This window comes from Gorilla gorilla, chromosome 21 (assembly GCF_029281585.2).
Source record: "Gorilla gorilla gorilla isolate KB3781 chromosome 21, NHGRI_mGorGor1-v2.1_pri, whole genome shotgun sequence".
NCBI lineage: Eukaryota > Metazoa > Chordata > Mammalia > Primates > Hominidae > Gorilla > Gorilla gorilla.
In genome coordinates this window covers 54897858-54919292 of record NC_073245.2, presented here as the reverse complement: position 1 = coordinate 54919292, position 21435 = coordinate 54897858, and the positions used below count along the sequence as shown (strand labels likewise).

Below are 21435 nucleotides of genomic sequence, written 5' to 3'. Positions count from 1 at the left end.
GATGAGCCAATTCAGAGATTAACAACAAACAGAAGCTATGGTGGAAAGCCCAGCATTGGCCTGAGATGCTACAAGAACATCTGCCTAAAGAAGAGAGGGTTAGTGGGGAGAGAGACAGATAGACACACACACACACACACACACACACACACACACACACACACACACACACACAGACACACACACACAAACAGAGAGAGAGATAAAGAGAGACAGAGAGAGATAGACACAGACAGACAGACATACATGACCTGGAGTCTCCCTCCTCCTAATCTCCTAGGAGTGCATCTAGCTGATCAAATCAGAAGCCAGCTGAGGAGCTTGGGAAACCTGTTCCCCACCCCCTAATCTCCAGTCCAACCTCTCCCCATTATACAGAGCAGAACATATCAAGGGCAAGGAATCTATCTAATGGTAAACAGGCCTAGGACCATCCTAGTCCATAATAGTAAGAGTAATGTTCATAACATAATCATATCAATAGCTAACATGTACTAAATGCTTATTATTACTATGTGACAGACGGTATAAATTCTCAACTTACATTTTCTCATTTAATTGTCATCATAACTCCATGAAGTAGATACTGTTTCAACCCCCTACTTTACATTTAGAGAAAACGAGGCTTGGAGAGGTTAAAAACTTTGCCTGAATTTGTAGAGCTGCTAAGTGGAGAAGTCGGTTCTCATATTCAGTTCTGTCTGACTTCTCAACCAGGGTGCAAACTCTGGCATTGAATTAAATTCAATCTAGCATTGAATTAAAAATATTTACATATTTATTCCAAAATATAACTGAAGAGAGGGAAAACATAGATGAGACTGTAAATGCCAGACTTGGTTCCCAGAGGACCTTTGCCCATGAGCAGACTGGGCCTCCTGTGAACTTGGAGCAACAACCACGTGAGCCATTTATGACAACTACAGTTATTCCCTGATTTCATCCCAGCCTTGAGTCCCCCATGTGTCTAAGCATCTTGGAAGAGTAGACATAACAGAAATGAGAAGCCACAATAGAAGCCAAGGTTGCCATGAGGACTGCATTAAATGAGACAAGGTAATGAGGAAGTGCTTTGCAAGTCTGAGAGCGTTGTGCAGGTGACAAGTGACATGATTACGACAGACCAAAGCTGCACTTTCACAGGAGTCTTGATTTGCACGTTATCATTATTATTATTGTAAGGTCCTCTGAGCTAGCCACACCATGGTCAAGCCATCGTGACATTCCCCGTCCTTGTGATAATGTACTTTGTGATATTCCCTTTCCTTGTGAATATACTTTGTAACATTCCTCCCCACCCTTGTGACAATACACCCTCGCACCTCCCCCCACCCCACCCTTGTGAATGCTGCCTGCAAAAATTGCTCCTAACTCCCCCACCTATCCCAAACCTATAAGAACCAACGATAATCCCACCACCCTTCGCTGACTCCTTTCTCGGACTCAGCCCACTTGCACCCAAGTGAATAAACAGCCTTGTTGCTCACACTAAGCCTGCTCAAGTAGCCTTTTATATGGACGTGTGTAACAATTATTATTATTATTTCGAGATAGAATTTCACTCTTGTTGCCCATGCTGGGGTGCAGTGGTGCAATCTTGGCTCAGGGCAACCTCTGCCTCCCGGGTTAAAGTGATTCTCCTGCCTCAGCCTCCTGAGTAGCTGGGATTACAGGCATGCACCACCATGCCCAGCTAATTTTGTATTTTTAGTAGAGATGGGGTTTCTCCATGTTGGTCAGGCTGGTCTCGGCCTCAATCTCCCAAAGTGCTGGGATTACAGGTGTGAGCCACCACGCCCGGCCGCATGTTATTATTTTTGATGCTCATTTGGAATATGATTTGAAGTATGACAACAATCGAATAGGAAAGGTGTTCATTTCACTGTAGGAAGAAAGTAAACAGCCAATACATGGAGCCTCTATTCTGTATCAGCCCCTACATGACCCTTTCCTTCAGAGAGCTTTGCAGTCTAGGGTTATGCATAATTACAGTTTGGTGTGATGGGTGCATAACAGTGTGTGTGCAGCATAGGGAAGTAGCAGAGAGGCATGAGGGTTTGTTTTGTCTACCTGGGGTCAGAGAAGACTTCCCAAATTAGTTCTGTCAGAGGATCAGAGAAGAGGGGTTTTCCAGTTAACAGGATCTGAATGTGGAAGGTAGAAAGGCCCGGAATGGTATTTAGTTTGCCATGGCACAAGATGGCATGCATGACATGGAGGTGGACTCAGTAGGAAAGCTTGATTATGGAAAGAATTCTGTATCAGGAAAGGAAGTGGAACTTTTTTTTTTTTTTTGGATATCAACGCCTTCCAGCTAAAGACCATTAAGAACACACCCATAGTTGAACAAGTTGGGTTTATGACTTATTGTAGTGAGGGAGAATGTACACCACAGAGAACCATGGGGTGTCTCAGCAAGACAGTGTTAAGGGATTTGGGCTTTGGATGGATGATTTTGGGAGACTTCAAGGGGATGGAGTTTTTTCTAGATTGAGCTGTTAGGAAGTGGGGACAATTCTATGATTGAATATCTGAGGAAACCTAATCTAGAAGGGGATAATAGTAGAGCAAGATTAAAGCTATAATTGGTAGAGTTGCGGCAGCCACTCATTTGAGCTGGACAAGAAAGATACATGGTATTTTGCGATTTGCACAGTGACCTTGGTTTTGTCTTGCTTAGAAAAAAAAATACGAAGTCATCTTGTTCTTTATCACTTCACTGTGGCTACAGAGTGACCTGACCTGATCTTGGTGTTGTGTAAGATTGTTTAGGTCCAATAGGGGAACAAAATGGCCTGGGTGAGAAAGTTGGGCCAGCTTCCAACAACATCAAGTTTTAGCTGATAGGACCAAATCCCGGATGACAGGAGCTGCTTTTCTATTTCTTAGAGCACAGTAGGAAGCCGCAGAGAGCTCGTGTGCAGGGGCAAGTAGAGGTGGCATCTGGTTTTACAAAGCTCTCTAAGGCACACGTGATGTTTCTATAAGTGACTGTTCCTTGGATTCTTGTATGGCCTTGGATAAGTTCCTTCCCTCTTTGAGATAAGCTTTTCTGTATAGTAAATGGAAGGAGTGAGGCTAGATGGTCTCTAAGCTTCGTCTGCCAAGAGCTGAGGTTTAATAAATAAAACCTGGGTTGCAGTAAAAGGAGCAAAAAGAGGAGCATCAGTTGGATCATGAGAACTCTGTGTTGCTGGGCCCACTGCACATAGCTCTGCCTACCACAGCCAAGACCACTTTTAGGTTGGGGTTCAACTTCCATTCACCGCACTCCTGGTAACAATGCTCTTTCTTTACTTTTCTCTTATTTCCTTTTGTGTCTCTTTTTTCTTTTCTTTCCTCCTTTCTTTTCTACTGTCTTTGTTTTTGTTACTCAACAAAGGAATTTTTTTTATGGAAATAGTCAATGAATAGGTTTTACTGGCTTCCAGTGTGAGCTAATTAAAGGTTCAAACAGCACTTCCATAGAATTCTGGTGTGTCTGTCTCTGTCTCTCTCTCTCTCTCTGTCTCTCTTTCCCTTTCTCCACATTCTTATTCTCTGGCCCCACATGGTCAGATGAAGTCTGCAGCAGTACTAATCCCAGTATTCTCCCTTATGGATGAATAAACTATTTATGATTGCAGTTGGGCAGAATTTGGTCATGTGTCCATCCCTAAACTATGGGAGTGGAAAGGTAGATATGCTGATTGACTTAAGCTAATCTGAACCTACTCTGATCATACCCTGCTGCTGGCAGGATAAATCCTAAACCATATGGGCTGGCTATGGGATAGGGGTCTTTAAGAGAAATTTGCGAAGGTGCTTAACCAGAAGAACTGTGAATTGAATTTGAGAGGCAAAAACAAAACTAAGAGATGTTCTCCTCAGGGATGCTCAGGGAAGTATAAACTGTGTTAGGTAGAGCCTTTGAATCAAGAAGATCTGGTCCTAGCTCTGCCACTGACTTTCTAAGGGAACTTGATAAACACCACCTTGCTACCTCTTGGCCTCTGTTTCCCACTATAGGTTAATGGTGATAGAACAGTCTTCTCAAAGTTCTGTAGGACTGTGGATCTTTACAATACTTTCCATGGGCCTGCATTCATTACAGGACACAGGGCAGCCCTCCCAGGGGTGCTGGATGGCCACTGTTTGTGGAGATGCACTGAAGTAGATTGTTAAGAGTTTTGCTCCCTTTGCTAGGGGGAAAAGGATCCATGGGGGTTCAGTGTGTCAAGGGAGCTTTGTCAGATGCAGTACAGAGAATGCATTCAGGACTGGAAACATTCGAATGACTTTTCACCCCAGCCTTTTAAAGCCTCTGCAGCAAGGTTGTGGTTTGCCTTCCTTGCAACCTTGGGCTCTCTGCTTCCTCTTTATTATCCGTGTTGATCCCTGGAGATGTTAATGAGCATTGCACATTGAGAAGATAAGGAGAATACCTTCTGGGCCCAACAACATGGAGACACCCCAAACAGCTCAAAGAATAGCTGTCAGAATAAGCCCATCATGATACAAGCACTAATAGTGGAGGACAAAGAACACTCTGTTCAAAGTTCAGCAACACTCCCACAGGAGGTGGGAGGATACTCATGAGGGTGGAACAGGATGTGATTGGTGGGTGCAGACTGTGATTAGCAGCTGTGGGAAATTTGAGGTTAAGCAAGTGTGACAAGTGGGAAGTGGGTAAACAGAGAGGGAGGGTCTGGGATTAGAGTCGGGTTAGGATAAGGGTTAACCTCGGTGACGCGGGGCTGCACACACTCTTACCTGTTTTGCCACTTGATACCTCTATGGCCTTGTGTATATCTCTCTGAATCTCAGTGCTCATATCTGTAAAATGGGCAGAAACAAGAACCCTAGATCTAGCTGTTTCACAGTACCTTTGGGGACTCAAATACCTCCAAGGTATGGAGCACTGTAGCAGGCTACTTAGTGTGAGGACTATGAAAACGATGACAGCAGAGCTCGTGATCCAAGTGTCTTCTTGGTGGGACCCTTCTAAATCTTTCCCTGGGACACCACATTCTCCAATTTCAGACATCCAGTCTCTATAGGATTGCCCACATCTTGCTCTGCCTTGGTATTTGTGCACACCATTTCAAGTCCTGAGTTCACCCTGGCCATGCCTGGGAGAGGCTATGGGATTTGCAATTCTCAATCTAAACCCCAGGTCCACCTGTCCCTTTTTGGGGAATTTCTTCTCTCCGCTGGCTTTCTTTTCTGAGCTCTGTGAGGTTGAGCATATGCTAAAGAGTCAATGAAGGGAAGAGTCTCTGAGCCTGAAATTTGAAAAGGGGGCCCTCTAATTACATTGCACCATGACATTTTCTCAGTAACATCGTTTAAGCATCCCACGGTAGCACCTATCATTACTGACTAATCTACTGTTGTGTGGGTTACTAATGCCTACTGTTACATCGGTGACCTTCCCTGCCTTTCTCTGATTCTGGTTTGGATAACTTACCTTGCAGTTCCAGGATTTTCTCCAGAATGAGCAGGAATGACTCACATTACTGCCCTAAAATCCCATGGAAATGTATCCCCACTCTCTTCCTTCCCAGTGTGATAAATTTGATTATAACTTACGGATGGCCACTCATGACTCTGCGGTGGTTTAAAATACACCGAAAGATTCATTCGACTAAACTGAAGTTGTCAGGTGGAGAGCCAGAGGGAATTCTTGTTGCAGACACAAGCTGTGTTGTGTCTGCTGTATGTAGCCTTGTGGCGGCTTTCAAATTGCTGTTGGGAAATAAATCCATTAATCAGTGTGGACCGCCCCCACTGGCTCTGCCTGGCTATAGGCTCCTAGGAGGCAGAATGTCCATCTTACTCCCTCACCTGTCTTACTGTGTCTGATAATATGCCCTTGATAATTGATTTTTATTTTACTTTAACATTACGCTCCTAAAAAATAAGATCTCCAGTTATAGTAAGTGGAAATGGCCTCAGAGACCTCCTTGTCCAGCCCCTAGATGAGGGTTCTGAGAGCCGGAGAGGGATGGTGACTTATCCCAGGCCACACGGAATGTCATCAAAAAGCTGGACCAGGCCCTGGTTTCTGACTCCCAGCCCAGGGCTCTGACATCCTTTTGTGCTTTTCTTGGCTGCTTCTGTTAACGAGGGATGCGAGGAATTCTATTTGGGCTTTATTCTACTGTTTTACAGTCTCTTCTGAGTAATAAGGTCGGCTTGTTTAATAAGTTCAGCTTCAAAGTAGGTCAGGGATTTTATTTCTGTGCATGGGCCATTAGCATTCTTAAGTGAGAACACATTTTTTTAAACTGAGAAAATATCCGCGGTGTAGTCGAGGCGCTCTGCGTCTGTTTCCTAAGCCATGTCAGATCCTTTTATACCACACAGCTTGTGTGAGGGGGGCCTGCCAGCCTCCAGGCTTCTTGATGGGGGCTGAGGCTCAGTGGGAGGGACAGGAGAGGACTGCCTGCTGTGGAGAGACCCCAGGAGCTGCATCAAACAGAGCTCAGGCAAGAAGGGCAAGGTGACTTCCGTGGGCTTCTCAAGCTGGTGGTCACATCGAAATGAGGTTTGTGTTTCGTTTTGTCAGAGATAATTTTCTGAAAAATCCCCAAACGCTAGGTTAGAGAGGGTCGAGTGCTATGTCAAGAAATCTTTCAAATCTCTTGTGACTTAAGTGCTTTCCTGGATTCACTGCCCAGTGGCCAAGCTGGTAGAGAAGAAATCAGGGGTCAGGGTCTTACTGCTGTTGTCAGGGAGAAGGATCAAGACCTGGAAAGATGGGTAGGTAGGAAAGCGGCACATGACACGTCATCTATTTAGGGCTGCTTCTGAGAATAATATCAATTTTATATTTTTAGCAATGACCCAAATTAGTTTGTGGGCTTACTTTTTTTGTCAATTGCTTTTAACCTAAATGGGACTGGTAACACAATCACAGAAAAATTTTGTCTATTCAGAATTCCTTTGTAAGGCACTGCTTGGCGTAGTGAGGAGTGCAAGCATGATTGGCCATAATCCCTGCCCTGTGATGACTCTCTTGTAGGGGAAAAAGACACAGACATGATACTGACACAATGCAGAGGGTAACAGGACTATGTAGACTACAAAGGCTTCTAGCTGAGTTTCCCACACTAAAGTCTTTTCTGTGTCCCCTTCATGAGTTTTTCCCATCTGTTCTCTTATGTGTTTCATATTATTGCTTTTTAAAAATGACACATGCTTTCCTTGATTTTTCAAATGAGAGTGCATATTACTACGATAGAAGGAAGTCTGTCTTCTTTTACAAGTTAATGTACATTTTTGACTATTAAAATAATTTATAAGTAAATATCCATGAGTGTGCACCTTATTTAATCTCATGTACTGCACTTTGGAACATGTCAGGGAGGCTGCTGGTCTCCTAGAAGGCTTTCCCAAGCAGATGCAATATTAACAGGGCCTTGAAGGAAGAAACTATTTCAGCAGGTGCAAAATGATCACATATACTTGAGATGTGATTTGGTGTATGTGACCATGTATATTTCAGATGTGATTCAGTGTAAATATGTGAGGTGTCTCAATGCCTAAGGATTCTGTGGGAGTACAGAGTAAGAGGTAATTCACGGGTCCCTTGAGACTGTGCTTTTTACTCCTCTTTAGTTTGTTTGCAAAGAAAACATCATGAGACTAGATTTCTTCTCCATCGTCTCTCCTCTTCATTGCCAAATTTTTCAGGCATTATTACTACATCGTTGTTAGTTGTTTGTTGGGTTAATCTATGCAGAGCTATCTGTAAGCATTAGAACTCCTTCCTGTATCCCAAGTCAGGGAGAGGCAGATAAGAAGGGCCATTTATTTGTTCATTCATTCATTCATTCATTCATGTATGCATTCGTTGTTGCCTCTGATGCTAGAGTTAGACACACACAGGTGCATAAGACATGACCACCCAAAGACCCGGGCGGTTGGAGAATCACCTAGAGGCCAAGCATATAATGAGTGTTCAGGAAATCTTTGGATGAATGAATAAATGATGCCTCCCAATGTTTCTCCAACTTGGCTGCATATTGGAAACAACTAGGGAATTTTTGACAATTTTAACTTCCTGCATAGATTCTGATTTCATTGGTAAGGGTTGAGACCTAAGCATTAGGAACTCCAAAACTTCTCTGCATGATTCTAATGTGCAGCCAAGTTTGAAACCACTGGTGCAACCCATGAAGATATTTTTTTTAGAGTGGGATAGCTTAATACAAAGGACTTTTAGTAAAAGCAGTACTTGGCCCTTAGTTGGAAATGGACTTGGAGGGACCCAGGCGTTTGCCATTTAGGTGTGGGTACAATTTAGTCCTTTCAGAGGGGTCCTGTAAGCATTAAGCCCTGCAGTTTTCATAATGACACACCTCATTTCTTAGAGAGGCCCAGTTTATGCTTCTTGTCTGTGAAGGAACTGGTTACTTTAGCTTTTGAATTGACCTTAAAACCCCTAAATGTGCTCACATCAGCCTTCTGGGCAGAACATCGATAGTTCAGCGTCAATCTTGAGTACACACTAGCTGTTGGGAAACCTTGTTGGGTTTCCAACTAGGAACATATAATCAGAGTTACAGTTCCTTTCCTTTAGGGGAATCACAGGTAGGAGAGGAAGTTCATGGGGCAATTTGAAGAGTCCATAAATGCCTACAAGCTGTGAAGAGCTCTATAGGAATGATACGATTAGAGATCAATTCTTTTTTTAAAAAAAGTTAATACTTGGGGAAAATTGCTACATTAAACCTGTGTGTTCTTTGTTATATGTGGCTTTAAGCAGATTGCTTTACTGATTAAGATCTAGATGAGGCTTCAGGCAAGAATTTTAAGAGAACTTTGTTATTGCTTATATGTGTTCTTCCTCAATGAAGAATGATGGCAATTTCACTGAGACCATCAATGTGCCCCATTGAATAGGCCAAAGTATATCTTTGAAGCAGAGCATGCTTTCAAATTCACTTCTTGTTTTATTGTGTACATGCCCACAAAGGCGAGTTTTTTCCATTTTTCCTACTTTTTTACGACCCCATTCATGAAATAAAGAAGTAGATTTTAGGACGAGATTTATTATTAAGTGATGCTTCATGTGCTGGAACATTTGAATTAACAATCCTTGCTGTGTGTGTGAAGACTCAGTGTCTGCCCCATGGCCGTGTCTGTTTTGTATTGAGTTCCATGTGTGCAAACATCCATCCATATCTTACTGACCATTTCCTTACCGGTTATCTTCCTTTCGAGTAATTTGCAAGTTAATGTCTTCCTTGATATCGGGATCATAGAATATACAGAGGAAATGTATAAAATGGCCAGAAGTTGCTCATGTTTATTTACCATTGTAAAATAAAACACTGGGTTAACCAAATGTTTGGGCACATTTGAAGTGCATTAAAATGCCTCCTTTGACAGTGTCCTTCAATAACAGTAACCCGTATCCTTTTATGTTTATCTGAAACAGATTCAGCCACATCTTCTCCAGGCGTTTGCCTACTTTCTAAGCTTCACCTTCAATGGTGATTCTGAAACTGATGTGAAAGGAAGTGTCAAGTTTTTCCGTTTCTTTTTTTGTTTATTTGTTTTGTTTTTTTCTCTGGTGCATCTGCTTGTACCTTTTTATTATATTAACTTCTAGCTAAGACTTTTTTAAGACACAAAAAAAGTCTGGTAATATTAAGCTACGTTATTAGCTATCTATGGAGTATGTTTGATGTCTTAGTCGTCTATGACTATGTTACAAAATAAAGTGTCTTAAGAAACATTTATTATCTCACAAGAATGCCTTAGGAGCTTTAGTGCAGCTTGATAGCTGGTTCTGGCTGGGGTCACTCAGAAGGCTGCAAGCAGGGTGTCTACTGTGGCTACAGTCGTCTCAGGGCCTGGCTAGGATAGGATCTGCTCCCAAGCTCACAGTGCTCCTGGCTGTCTTCAGAAGACTCACTTCAAAGATCATTCATGGCCGGGCGGGGTGGTTCATGCCTGTAATCCCAGCACTTCGGGAGGCCAAAGCAGGTGGATCATGATGTCAGGAGATGCAGACCATCCTGGCTAACACCGTGAAACCCCATCTCTACAAAAAATACAAAAAATTAGCCGGGTGTGGTAGCAGGTGCCTGTAGTCCCAGCTACTTGGGAGGCTGAGGCAGGAGAATGGTGTGAACCCGGGGGACAGAGCTTGCAGTGAGCCGAGATCATGCCACTGCACTCCAGCCTGGGCGACAGAGCGATGCTCTGTCTCAAAAAAAAAAAAAAATCATTCATGTGGCTATTGGAAGGCTTTAGAACCTTGTCAGTTGTTGGCTTAAGTATGTGTTTCTTTATGAAACCACTCATGACATGGCAGAGAGAGGAAACAGAGAAAGGAGAACGGGAGAGAGGAGGAGGGAAGGAGGGAGGGAGGGAGGAAGCGAAACAGAAAGATAAAAAGGGAGGGAAGGGGGACAGGAGGAGAGAAATAGAGGAAAAAAGAGATCAGGGGGAAAGTGAGAAGAAGAAGGAGAAAGAGAGAGATGATTGGGAGATAGAAAAAGAGAGCGTTTAGGGGAGAAGGAAGAAAAGGGAGGGAAGAGCAGAGGAAAAGGGGAAAGGGAAGGGGAAGAGAAAAGGAGAGAGGCAAGTAAAATGGTAGACTTAGTGTAACAGAATCTCAGAAATATTATCACATCGCTTTTGCTGTACTCTGCTAGAAGCAAGTCACTAGGTCCAGCCCACTCTCTAAGTGATAGGGTTACCCAAGGCCATGAATGACAGGAGGAGGGAGTCACTGAGGGTCATTGTAGAGGCTGGAGGCTGCAGGCTGCCAATAATTGGTCTTTAAATATCACCACAGAAGTGATGGTCTTATGCAGATGTTGCCAGATTTTCTTGCATGAGAGATATCAAGTTTTAGCCCTTTGAAGATTTACAGTAGTAAAAGTCACATATTAAGTATCTAAGTCTATCTTACATTTTCCAGATTGACAGCTGCTTACTAATGAATCATTAATGGAACTTGGGGTAGTGATCCCATCTTCTTCCTTGTTAAGTTCAATGAAGAGACTCTGAAGGACAGTGCTGTGTTGGATACATGCCTCCCAGTTTGTAGGTTGTTCCAAATTGTATGGTCTTCCATCTTTTCAACAGTTTTGAGTGTATTCTTTAATTTTCTTATTTTAAATTAACTATTCATCATCCTGACCGAAAACATAATTTTTAAAATATCAAACTTCTAAAAAATAAATACCACTAAAACTTTCAAAATAATCCAGACATATTTTTCAGCATGTCTGTTATTCAGAAACTCTATGGTAGGAAATAGAATCAAGCGTAGTTGTGTTTGTCAACCAAATATTTGATTGAACACAATTTCATCAGGAATCTGAATGGATTTGTGAGCTCTGATAAATTTGAGTATAATTAAAAGTAAAAAGTTAATACAGACCTGACATCAAAAGCATGATTTCTAACTGAAAAATTGATAAATTGAACCTTATTAAAGTTAAAATTTTTGCTCTGTGAAAGCTCAGGCAAGGAGGATGAAAAGATAAGCTACAGAGTGAGAGAAAATATTTGCCAACCATATATATGACAAAGGACTAGTGTCTAGAATATATCAAGAATTCTTAAAACTCAATGACAAAACAATTAGAAAATGTGCAAAAGATATGATGAGACATTTCACCCTCCCGCCTCGGCCTCCCAAAGTGCTGGGATTACAGGCATGAGCCACCCCCGCCTGGCCATGCATGATCTTTGCAGTGAGTCTTCTGAAGACAGCCAGGAGCTCTGTGAGCTTGGGAGCAGATCCTATCCTAGTCAGGCCCTGAGAGGACTGTAGCCACAGTAGACACCCTGCTTGCAGCCTTCTGAGTGACCCCAGCCGGAACCAGCTATCAAGCTGCACTAGGCTGTACCAATGGCAGATAAACACTTGAAAAGATGTTCCATGCTATTAGCCATTAAGGTAGTATAAATTAAAACAACAGTGAAACATCACTACGTACTTATCAGAATGGCTAAAAAGAAATAGTGACAATACTAGTACAGGTGAGGAACTGGACCACTCATGCATTGATGGTAGTAATGTAAAATGATGTAGCCGCTGTGGAAAGCAGTTTGATAGTTCTGAATTCCATATGACCCAGAGATTGAACTCCAAGGAATTTACCCCAGAAAAATGAAAACTTATGTTCACACAAAAACCTATACATAACTGTTCATGGCAGTTTTATTTTAATAGCAAAAACCTGAAAACAGCCTAGGTGACCCTTAACGGGAGAATGGTTAAACAACATTCAACACAACAATGGACCCGTATGTATATCACATGTAAACTACACAGCAACAAAAATAAATGAACTATCCATGCACACAAAAACCTGGACTAGGCCGGGCATAGTGGCTCATGGCTGTAATCCCAGCACTTTAGGAGGCCAAGGCTGGTGGATCACGAGGTCAGGAGATTGAGACCATCCTGGCTAACACAGTGAAACCCCGTCTCTACTAAAAATACAAAAAATTAGCCAGGCATGGTGGCGGGCGCCTGTAGTCCCAGCTACTTGAGAGGCTGAGGCAGGAGAATGGCATGAACCTGGGAGGTGGAGGTTGCAGTGAGCTGATATCGCGCCACTGCACGCCAGCCTGGGCGACAGAGAGAGACTCTGTCTCAAAAAAAAAAAAAAAGAAAAAAGAAAAAAAACCTGGAGTAATTTCCAGGGTATGATGGCAGGTGACAAAAACAGTCCCAAGAGATTATATATTGTCTTTTTGGAAATAACAAAATTTTAGAAGCAGAAAACAGATTGGTGGTTCCCAGGGATGGATGATGAGGTAGGGAAGTGGGGAGGGAGGTGGATGTAGTTCTAAAGGAGTAGCGTGAGAAACCCTTGTGGTCCACTTTAATTTCCTTATGGATTATAGTTCTATGCTTGTTTAAAAAATGTTTGCCTACCCCAGGGTCAGAAACATTCTATTTTATATAAATCTTATTGTTTACCTTTTACATATAGGTCTATAGTACCCTGGAATTGACTTTGTTTATAGTATAAAGTAGGGCACAATGTTGAAGGTTTTTTTCATATGGATGCCTAAATAATCCTAATTTTTTTGTTGAAAATACACTTCTCCTACCACAGTGAAGTGTCAGCTGTATCACAGATCAAGTGATTATCAATATGTGGATTTGTTTCTTGACTCCATTATTTCTTGAACTGTTTTTCAGTTTCTTAATTACTGTAGCTTAATACCTCATTTTCTTAATTATTGTAGCTTAATAATAAATCTTAATTTCCTAAAAGGTAAGCTCTCTAACTTTCTCTTCCTTTTTAAATATTGCTTTGAATATTCCTGGCCTTTTGCACTTTTATATAAACTTCAGAATAAGTTTGTCAAATTATCTAGAAAGCCTGACAGACATTTTATTAGGATAGCGTATACTTCAACATAAGGAGAATATACAACTTTACAATATTGATTCTTCTAATTCATGAGCATAGAATATCTCTCCATTTATTTGGATCTTTAAAAATGTATCCCAGTAATGTTTGGCAGTTTTCAGTGAAGAAGAATACATGTATATACACATATGCACATATAGGTATATATATATCCCCAGATATTTTAATACTTTGCTGGTGCTTTTGTAAGTAATTATTCAATTTGTTTGTTATTGAAGTAGAACAGAATGCAGTAAAGGACATAAAGTGCGTTAACCTTATGTGGATAGCTCAATGACTTTCATATACATGTACACCCATATAACCATCTTCCAAATCAAGGTGTAAATTATTGTGGTACCTAGTTTCATCATGTTTCTTCGCAGTCAACTACTCCTTCCCCTAGAGGTCACCATTATTATGATGTCTATTACCATTGATTGGCTAAATGGCACTTTTTAAATTTCATTTTATAATTGTTTATATTTAATCTATGGAACTTTTCTAAATTAATTTGTTAATTTTTATCATAATTTGAGATTTTTAAAGAATTTTCTACACACACAATTATGTAGTCTATGAATAATGAAAGCTTTATTACTTCCTTTCCAACATTTATTTCTTTTATTTCTTTTTCTTGCCTCATTGCATTGGCTAAAACTACCAGTAGAATTGGGGAAATCAGGGAAAAGTGTGTAGTATTTTACCATTGATTATGACGTTAGAGTAATGTGTTAGATACCCTTTGTCAGATTATAGGACTTTCCTTCTATTTCTAGTTTTCTAAAAGTTTTATCATGAATGGCTGTTGATTTCCATCAAGTGCTTCCTCAGCATCTCTTGAGACAACTATGTGATTTTTATCTTTCAGTTTGTTAATATGATGAGTTATACTGATTGATTTTCTGATATTAAATCAATCTTGTAGTCCCAGCATAAACTTAATGTGGTTATAACCTGTTATTCATTTTATATATCACAGGATTGGCTTGGTAATACAATATGTAGGATTTTAGTTTACGTGTTTACGAGGGAGATTGGCCTAAAAGTTTCATGTGATATCTTTGTGAAGTCTTGGAATGAAAGCTATCCTGGGCTTGTAAAGTAAGTTTGGAAGTAATTCTTCTCTTTGGAGTCTCTGAAATAATTTGTGTAAAGGTGATATTTCATTGAAACCTTTTGTGTGTGTTAAAATTCAAACCTACCCAACACCTTCAAGCAGGATTTTGTTCCAAGATGTTCTAGCTAAAGACTTGCTTTCTATGGGACCTTGGAAATCACTGTATATGTCATTGAGTTCCTTGGGCCTATGCTTGAGAAATACATGAATAAGATGTTAGAAATACCTAGAACAGCGCCTGCAATGTCATAAACAATATATTTACCTTTTACTTCCTGTTTCCTTATGTTCTCTTCCTCTACAGAAGCACCTAGAGGCAGTGACCTGTGGTAGACAACAGCATGAAGCCACTAATTCTGTTCTTGGAGCCCAGCATCCATCTGGCTTAGTCAGAATCATGGCTTTTGGAGACAGGGACAGAGGTCTATGGGACCTTGCAGAATTTTGTTGTTTCGAAGTCCTGTCCCAAAGAGCAGTGAGTTAGGCTGTGCTAAGTCTCTCTTCAGGCAAGATACGGCAGGGGCAGAGGCAGCCCTAGGGGAATGAGGGAGGATGTGGAAGAAGCTCATTTTTCAGTTCCTTTGCATAAGGGAGGGCGTCATCTCTTAAACTCTTCCCACAAACTGAGTAGGCTCTATGGATAAGCCTCTTAATCCATCTGGACACCCCTTCCTGACACTTCAGAGCAGTCGATACTTCTAGTCATTTCTAGCCATTTCAGCAGCTTACAGACTAATTATGCATCTCCCCCTTGCACATAGGGATAGGCCAAGGAGAAGAATTTGCAAAATAACAGTATCTCTAAAGCCACAGACACCTTCTGCGTAAGCCTTTCTTTCTGTGGCTGGTAGCGTAGCAACTGACGAAGCTGCCTGGACTCAGGTTGCCCTGAATTGCATGTTTCTTCCCTCACTCCCTACCACCCCCTTTCTCTCTACTTTGTCATCTTGTCATATTTGTTCTGCTATGGCAGCTACTGTGTTTTTCCTCCAGTGCTTTCTGAAAGTGAGTTGCCTGTCCTGGTGGGAGATTAGTGGCTACCACATGCATAAAGCTGACATTGATTTTATCGAATGTGATACATGTGATGCATGAGCCCAAGATGCCCTGAGAGCTCAGATGCTCAGAGTGGGCATCTTAGGAGGCTAGAGGCACTGGGCTGAATGGCCCATTACAGGAGAAGGCTGTGGAATGGGGAGAAAGACCAGTGCAGGGGTCCAAAGCTAATAGCCATGGGAAGAAAGGAATAACTCACGTTTATGTAGGGCCTGTCATTTTTCAGGCACTTACACTTGATCTTCACAAGGACCCAGTGAGGTATGACCATGACCCTGATTTTACATGGGAAGAAACTCAGCCACAAGGGAGTTATATCACTTAATGTCACACCATTAAATAATAGAGATTGCAAGGCAACCTCTGTCTGACCCAGTGATCTTTAACTTTCCAGTACACCTCACTTCCCTTTGTAAGTGAAAGTGAATATGAAAATGCAAAGGGATGAAGTATATTGGGCATAGTTTGGAGAAGCTAGCATAGAGTACTGGAGTACTACACAGGGAAACTGAGGTAGACTTCCACTTATGTGGGCTGCGCAGGCATTGTGGAGGTCAAGGGGAGACTTACCCACCATGTTGAACACTGGCCTTGTACTGGTCCATATGCCTTGCTCCTTACATTCAATCCATGACCAAGTCCTGTCCTTTTAGTCTCCCAACCCTCTGCCTAGTTCCTCTGCCTCTCCAGCCCTGTGGCCATTACTTGAGTCATGCCTCCATCATTTCTTTCCTCAATGTAATTGACACAACTTCCTTATTGGTCCCCCTGTCTGTTTCTCTCCCTTAGACCCATTCTTCACCGTGCACTCAGAGGAGCTGTCCCTAAAACTCTTGTGCCTGCGTGACACCACTGCTTACACAGCCTCAGGATGAAGACCATTCCTGATCAGGTCACTTTTGACCTCTCTGATTGCCTTTTTGCTGGCCCCCCTCCCCTGCTCCCCATCACCTGTGCTTCAGCAGGATATACCATCCCTGCATGACCCAGTCTTGTCTTTGTGAATAACCCCACCCTTGTACCTGTTAGACTCTCCTTTTCCTTTAAGACCAAGGTCATGATTTGATTGCTCTAGGAAGCCTTCCCTAACGTCCTCCATCTAATTTGGGTATCTCCCCTTGTATTAGTTTTTGACTGCAGCTGTAACCAATCACAAAGTTAGTGGTCTAAGACAACACAAATTTATGATCTTATAGCATTGGAGGTCAGAAGTCTAAAATGGGTCAGCGGGGCTGTGTTCCTTTGACTCTAGGGAACAGTCCATTATCTTGCCTTTTGTAGATTCTAGACGTCACCAGCTTTCCCTGCCTAGTGGTCCCTTTCTCCACCTTCACAACCAGAACATAGCATCTTCCAATCGCTCTCTCCAACTCTTCTGCCTCCCTTCTTCACTTATCCAGGATACTACATATCCAGGATATGCTCCCTACTCAAGATCCTTAACTTAATCACAGCTTCAGAGTCTATACAAGTTTTGGAGTCTATGTAAGTTTTCGGGATTAGGAGTTGAACATCTTTTGGGACCACTATTCTGTGTATGATACTGAAATGAGAGATTTCCCTTATCTCCCTTGCAGGGTGTGAAACGGGTGTGGCTCGCTCCTTCAGTTGCCCACTGTACCAGAAGAATTGGATCACATGTGGGCTCAAAGGATGAGTGTGAGGTGTTATCGGTGAAGGTGACTCTCAGTGAGATGGATGGGGAGCCTGAAGGGGAGGATGGAGTGGGAAGGTGGTCTTCCCCTGGAGTCGGGTCGCCCAGTGGCAGATTCTTGTCTGACTGCCTCCAGCTGAACTCCCCTCAGCGTCCAGACATCCTTTCTCGTCTGTCTTTCTCTGCCACATTGTTCTTTTGTCACTAGTCTGCTGGTTCCAACGTTCAGCCACTTGTGTATGTGCCCGCTAAGGTCTTGGGTTTATATGGGGACAGGATTGGAGGTATGGTGGGCCAAAAGGCAACTTTTTGGGTGCGAAAACAGAAATGTCTGTGCTGACTTAGGTCTGTGGGTCTTCAGGCTTGAGGGTGGGGCCTTTACTGGGGAACCACCCTCTTCTACCCAGTACTTCCCTGTCTTCTGTCCGTATCAATAACACACACCTGTATGAGTCCACAGGACTCTGGGCCTGCCACTTCCCAGCCTGTATCACTTTCTTCTATAGCTCATTGGTTTCTGCATCCTTCCCTAGTCTCTTAGTCTCCTCCAGGATAGAGACAGTTATTTGCTTTGACTCCACATCCCCAAACATAGCAGAGTCAGCCCTCATTACTTGTTAGTTAGGCAGAATATGGTATCTCCCAGCCTTCATGTACCTGCCTCACTGTGTCGCTGACCAGGGTGCTGAGAACAGTGGGGCATCAGCTCACTGTGTGAGTTAAAATCGTGGCCTCTAGAGCAAGACAGCCTGAGTATCCCAGCACACTCACTAATTAGCCACATGACCTTGGGCAATTTGTACCTTGGTCTCCTCATGTGAAAAATAAAGATAATTATAATACCTATTGATATAAATCAGGGTCCAGGAGGGAAACCCTAAATCACACCAGGTATTTCAAACAGAAGGTTTTTATTGAAGAGAATCCATTACACAGTGATGAAAGGCTGTCAGTGCAAAAATGGGATGCTAAGGTAGCCAAAAATGGCAGGAAGTGGTGACCATACCTGGGGCCGGGGTAACAAAATGGAATAGGTGGGGTTATGGTACCTAGAAGTCTGTAGGAGGAGCACAGCAGGGCTGATTCTGAGACCTCTGAGGAGGGAGACCCCACAGATTGTACTGCAGCTGTAAGGGGCATGGCCTGGGTTCTATTAGTTCCTTCAAAAAGATACTGTGCCATGGGTGCTACAAAGACCAGAAAAGATTAAGGCCTGGAGCGTAGCAGCCCCTGTTGCTGGAATGATGCTACAAGGACCTTGAAGCAGAAAGAGAGCATCTTCTTCCTTCTTCCAGCATCCCAGTCTCCATCTGAAGTCTCCCATCACTAGGACTGGACCAAAGCCAGCTGGCAAGGTAGTTTAGAGATGTTGTTAGTAGGGTCCCAGCTCCAGAATTACATAACTGATGTAACAGGGTGGGCTTGAAGCAAAAAGACCAGAGCTGAATACTAGCACACCCCTTTAGTTTCCTCATCTATAAATGCATACTAGAATAGTACTTACTTTCCGGTGTGATATGAGGAATAAATGAATTTGTATGTAAATCCCGAAATAGAGCCAGGCACGCAGTGAACATTATGAGAATGTTATTTGTCCTTGCTGCATGACAGTAATAATAACAGCTCTCACCATCTTGTGGGTGTACAGACGTGGTTGTCTCTGGAACTCTTAAGATCCAAACTGGATAAGGCAGGAGTTTCTTTCACCCCATTCTTCATAGCAGGGCTGCTTGGCTGAGGTGGGGCAGGGGAGTGAAGGGTGCCCATTTGCGAACCCATGCTGCCCTGGAACAAGATGCTCCTGAAGCATGGCCTTTGATTCCAAAGCTTTAGAATCCAGCTTCTCCTAGCCCCTTCTTTGGAGGTGACAGACTCTTGATTCATGCTTTCTGAGGACTCCTGATTAGCAGGCAAGGAAAGGAAGGCTCTTCTAGAATGATTACTCTGCTCTTAATTTTGGGAAGTGGCCCAGCAAAGAGTAATCTTGAAAATGTTGAGGTTTGGGGGGATAAAGGGGAGCCGGGGCAGACAGAGTGTTGCAGATCATAAAACTTCATCTGGTGCTAAGTTGTTATTGAATTATGCATTTCTGAATGACTTCACTGGTTGCAACACGATGTTGTTAAGTAGACTGAGGCTGAGCTCTTAAATTTATTTGCTGGTAGGAGTTTTGGCAGGAGTACACACTGACATTACTGTAGACTCTCTTGATCCTGACACAGGAAGGGGAATGCGTTTGATGGGATCTTTCTGTCTCTCTGTTGGGGGGCCACAAAATGAGAATATCAGTTAAGGCTGTCACTGACAGCTGAATGGCTCATCGGTGGCTGGTTGGGAGGATGATGATATTAGTAGCAAAGACAGTTTACTTGTTACGTGTAGGAACTGTTCTAAAGTATCGACTGTAATAATTTATATAATCTTTATGGCAATTCCCATGAGGAAGATGTTACTATATCCCCAGTTTACAGGTGAGGCAGTTTAGACACAAAGAGGTTAAGTAACTTTCCCTCGTTTTCATAATATGTTAGACTGGATTTCCCCAAAAAACAGATCCTTTAGCATGGATTTGCAAATAGTTTATCTAAGTTGTAGGGAACACTGGTAAACAGGAGACGAAGGGAGACTGAGAAGAAAGAAAGCCCCTTAAAGAGTGCACTATGGGCTGAGCAGGGTGGCTCACGCCTGTAATCCCAGCACTTTGGGACACTGAGGTGGGTGGATCACAAGGTCAGGAGATCCAGACCATCCTGGCCAACACGGTGAAACCCCGTCTCTACCAAAAATACAAAAAATTAGCCGGGCATGGTGGCGCATGCCTGTAGCACCTGTAGTTCTAGCTACTCAGGAGGCTGAGGCAGGAGAATCACTTGAACCCGGGAGGTGGAGGCTGCAGTGAGCTGAGATCGCGCCACTGCACTCCAGCCTGGGTGACAGAGTGAGACTCTGTCTCAAAAAAAAAAAAAAAAAAAAAAAAAAGTGAACTATGAGCTGGAAGTGCTAGAGGATATCTGGTGCTCAGTCCCACCCAGGACCATCTAAAAGACTGAATAAAGCCACCCCATTGTCCCACTAGGGGTCAAGGAAACCTGGATGTTTATCCACCAACTTCCATCCCTCACTGGGTAAGGGCTGCTCCTGGGAGTGGTAACACCTGGGCTTGCGGGTGGGTGGGAAGTGCAATGCCTGTAGCCACAGAGCAGGCGGTATTGACACAGCTGCTTTCTAGGTAACCTTGGTGTCCTCATCTGTAATAAGGGTGTAGTACTGTCTGCTTTGTGTTGTCACTATGGAGAGAAAAACGAGGAAACAGGTAAACTACTGTGTGGTTGCAATGATTAGAGGATTATCTGAAAGTCAAGTGTCAAAACTCACAGTGGAGGTCTTTGAGGGGGTCCCAGAGGTAGCCAGGAGGTCTCCTTGTTAGTGAACTATTGGTGAGGAACTTGCTAGGAAAATGGATGTAATCGTGGTTCTTGACTCCTGCTACCTGGGCAGATAGGAGGGGAGATTGACTGCTAAACACTCCTAGTGATTGAGAGCAGAGAACTGCAAGAGAGGTCACATCCAGATGTAAAAGCTTGAAATATATAAAAACCTTACCTATTTCAAATGCTTATATTTATAATAAGCAACTGATGCAGGTTTACTAGGTATTTGTAAAAAAATCAAATAAGAAACAGAATAAAGAAAAAATAGTACCTATATTCTCATAACCCTAAGAAAAACGTCAGCGTTTTCATGCATTTAAATCTAGATGTTTTAAGCTTAGGCAGATGAGATTTGTTTGTTGAATTTAGTTCAGCAAAGTGAAGGAGGGACTTTTTCATAGGAATTTATGATGTCCCTTTTCAGGATGATGGCCGAAGCTAAAGTTAACCGTTCATAATGAAATTGCTTGTTTTTAAGCATTCCCTAAATGCTGTGTGGATGAAAGGCATGCCATTCTGCCCCTTCTTACAGATTGGGCTATGTGTTCACTTCAGTCTGGCACAAGATCATGCTCCTCTTCTAGACTCACATCTGAGAAAGGAGGGTCATGTGGTAGCTAACCAACTCATAGGACTGATCCTTCTTATATCACAATTCCCCTATGCTAGAGGTCATGATTTTGATTCATCACAAGGCAGACTAGGGTAAATCTTCAAGCAGTTTTTCTCTAAGGGAAGGCATGCACATAGCATTTTCTTCTCTGTGTTCTTCAGAAACTGAGAGCCTTTTTTCTG

The 21435-nt window shown here is 42.7% G+C and overlaps 1 protein-coding gene and 1 long non-coding RNA gene across 10 annotated transcripts in view; one reads left to right on the top strand and one right to left on the bottom strand.

Moving 5' to 3' along the window:
- The window catches only part of PTPRT (protein tyrosine phosphatase receptor type T), a 1110571-nt gene that overhangs the window by 487546 nt on the left and 601590 nt on the right, over positions 1–21435 (top strand). The window lies entirely within an intron of this gene.
- LOC109024415 (uncharacterized) lies at positions 18102–21161 on the bottom strand. The gene is made up of 4 exons (XR_002003920.3): positions 20813–21161; positions 20585–20699; positions 20332–20496; positions 18102–19467 (listed from the first exon to the last, which is right to left on the bottom strand). It is a non-coding gene; the product is annotated as an uncharacterized lncRNA (long non-coding RNA).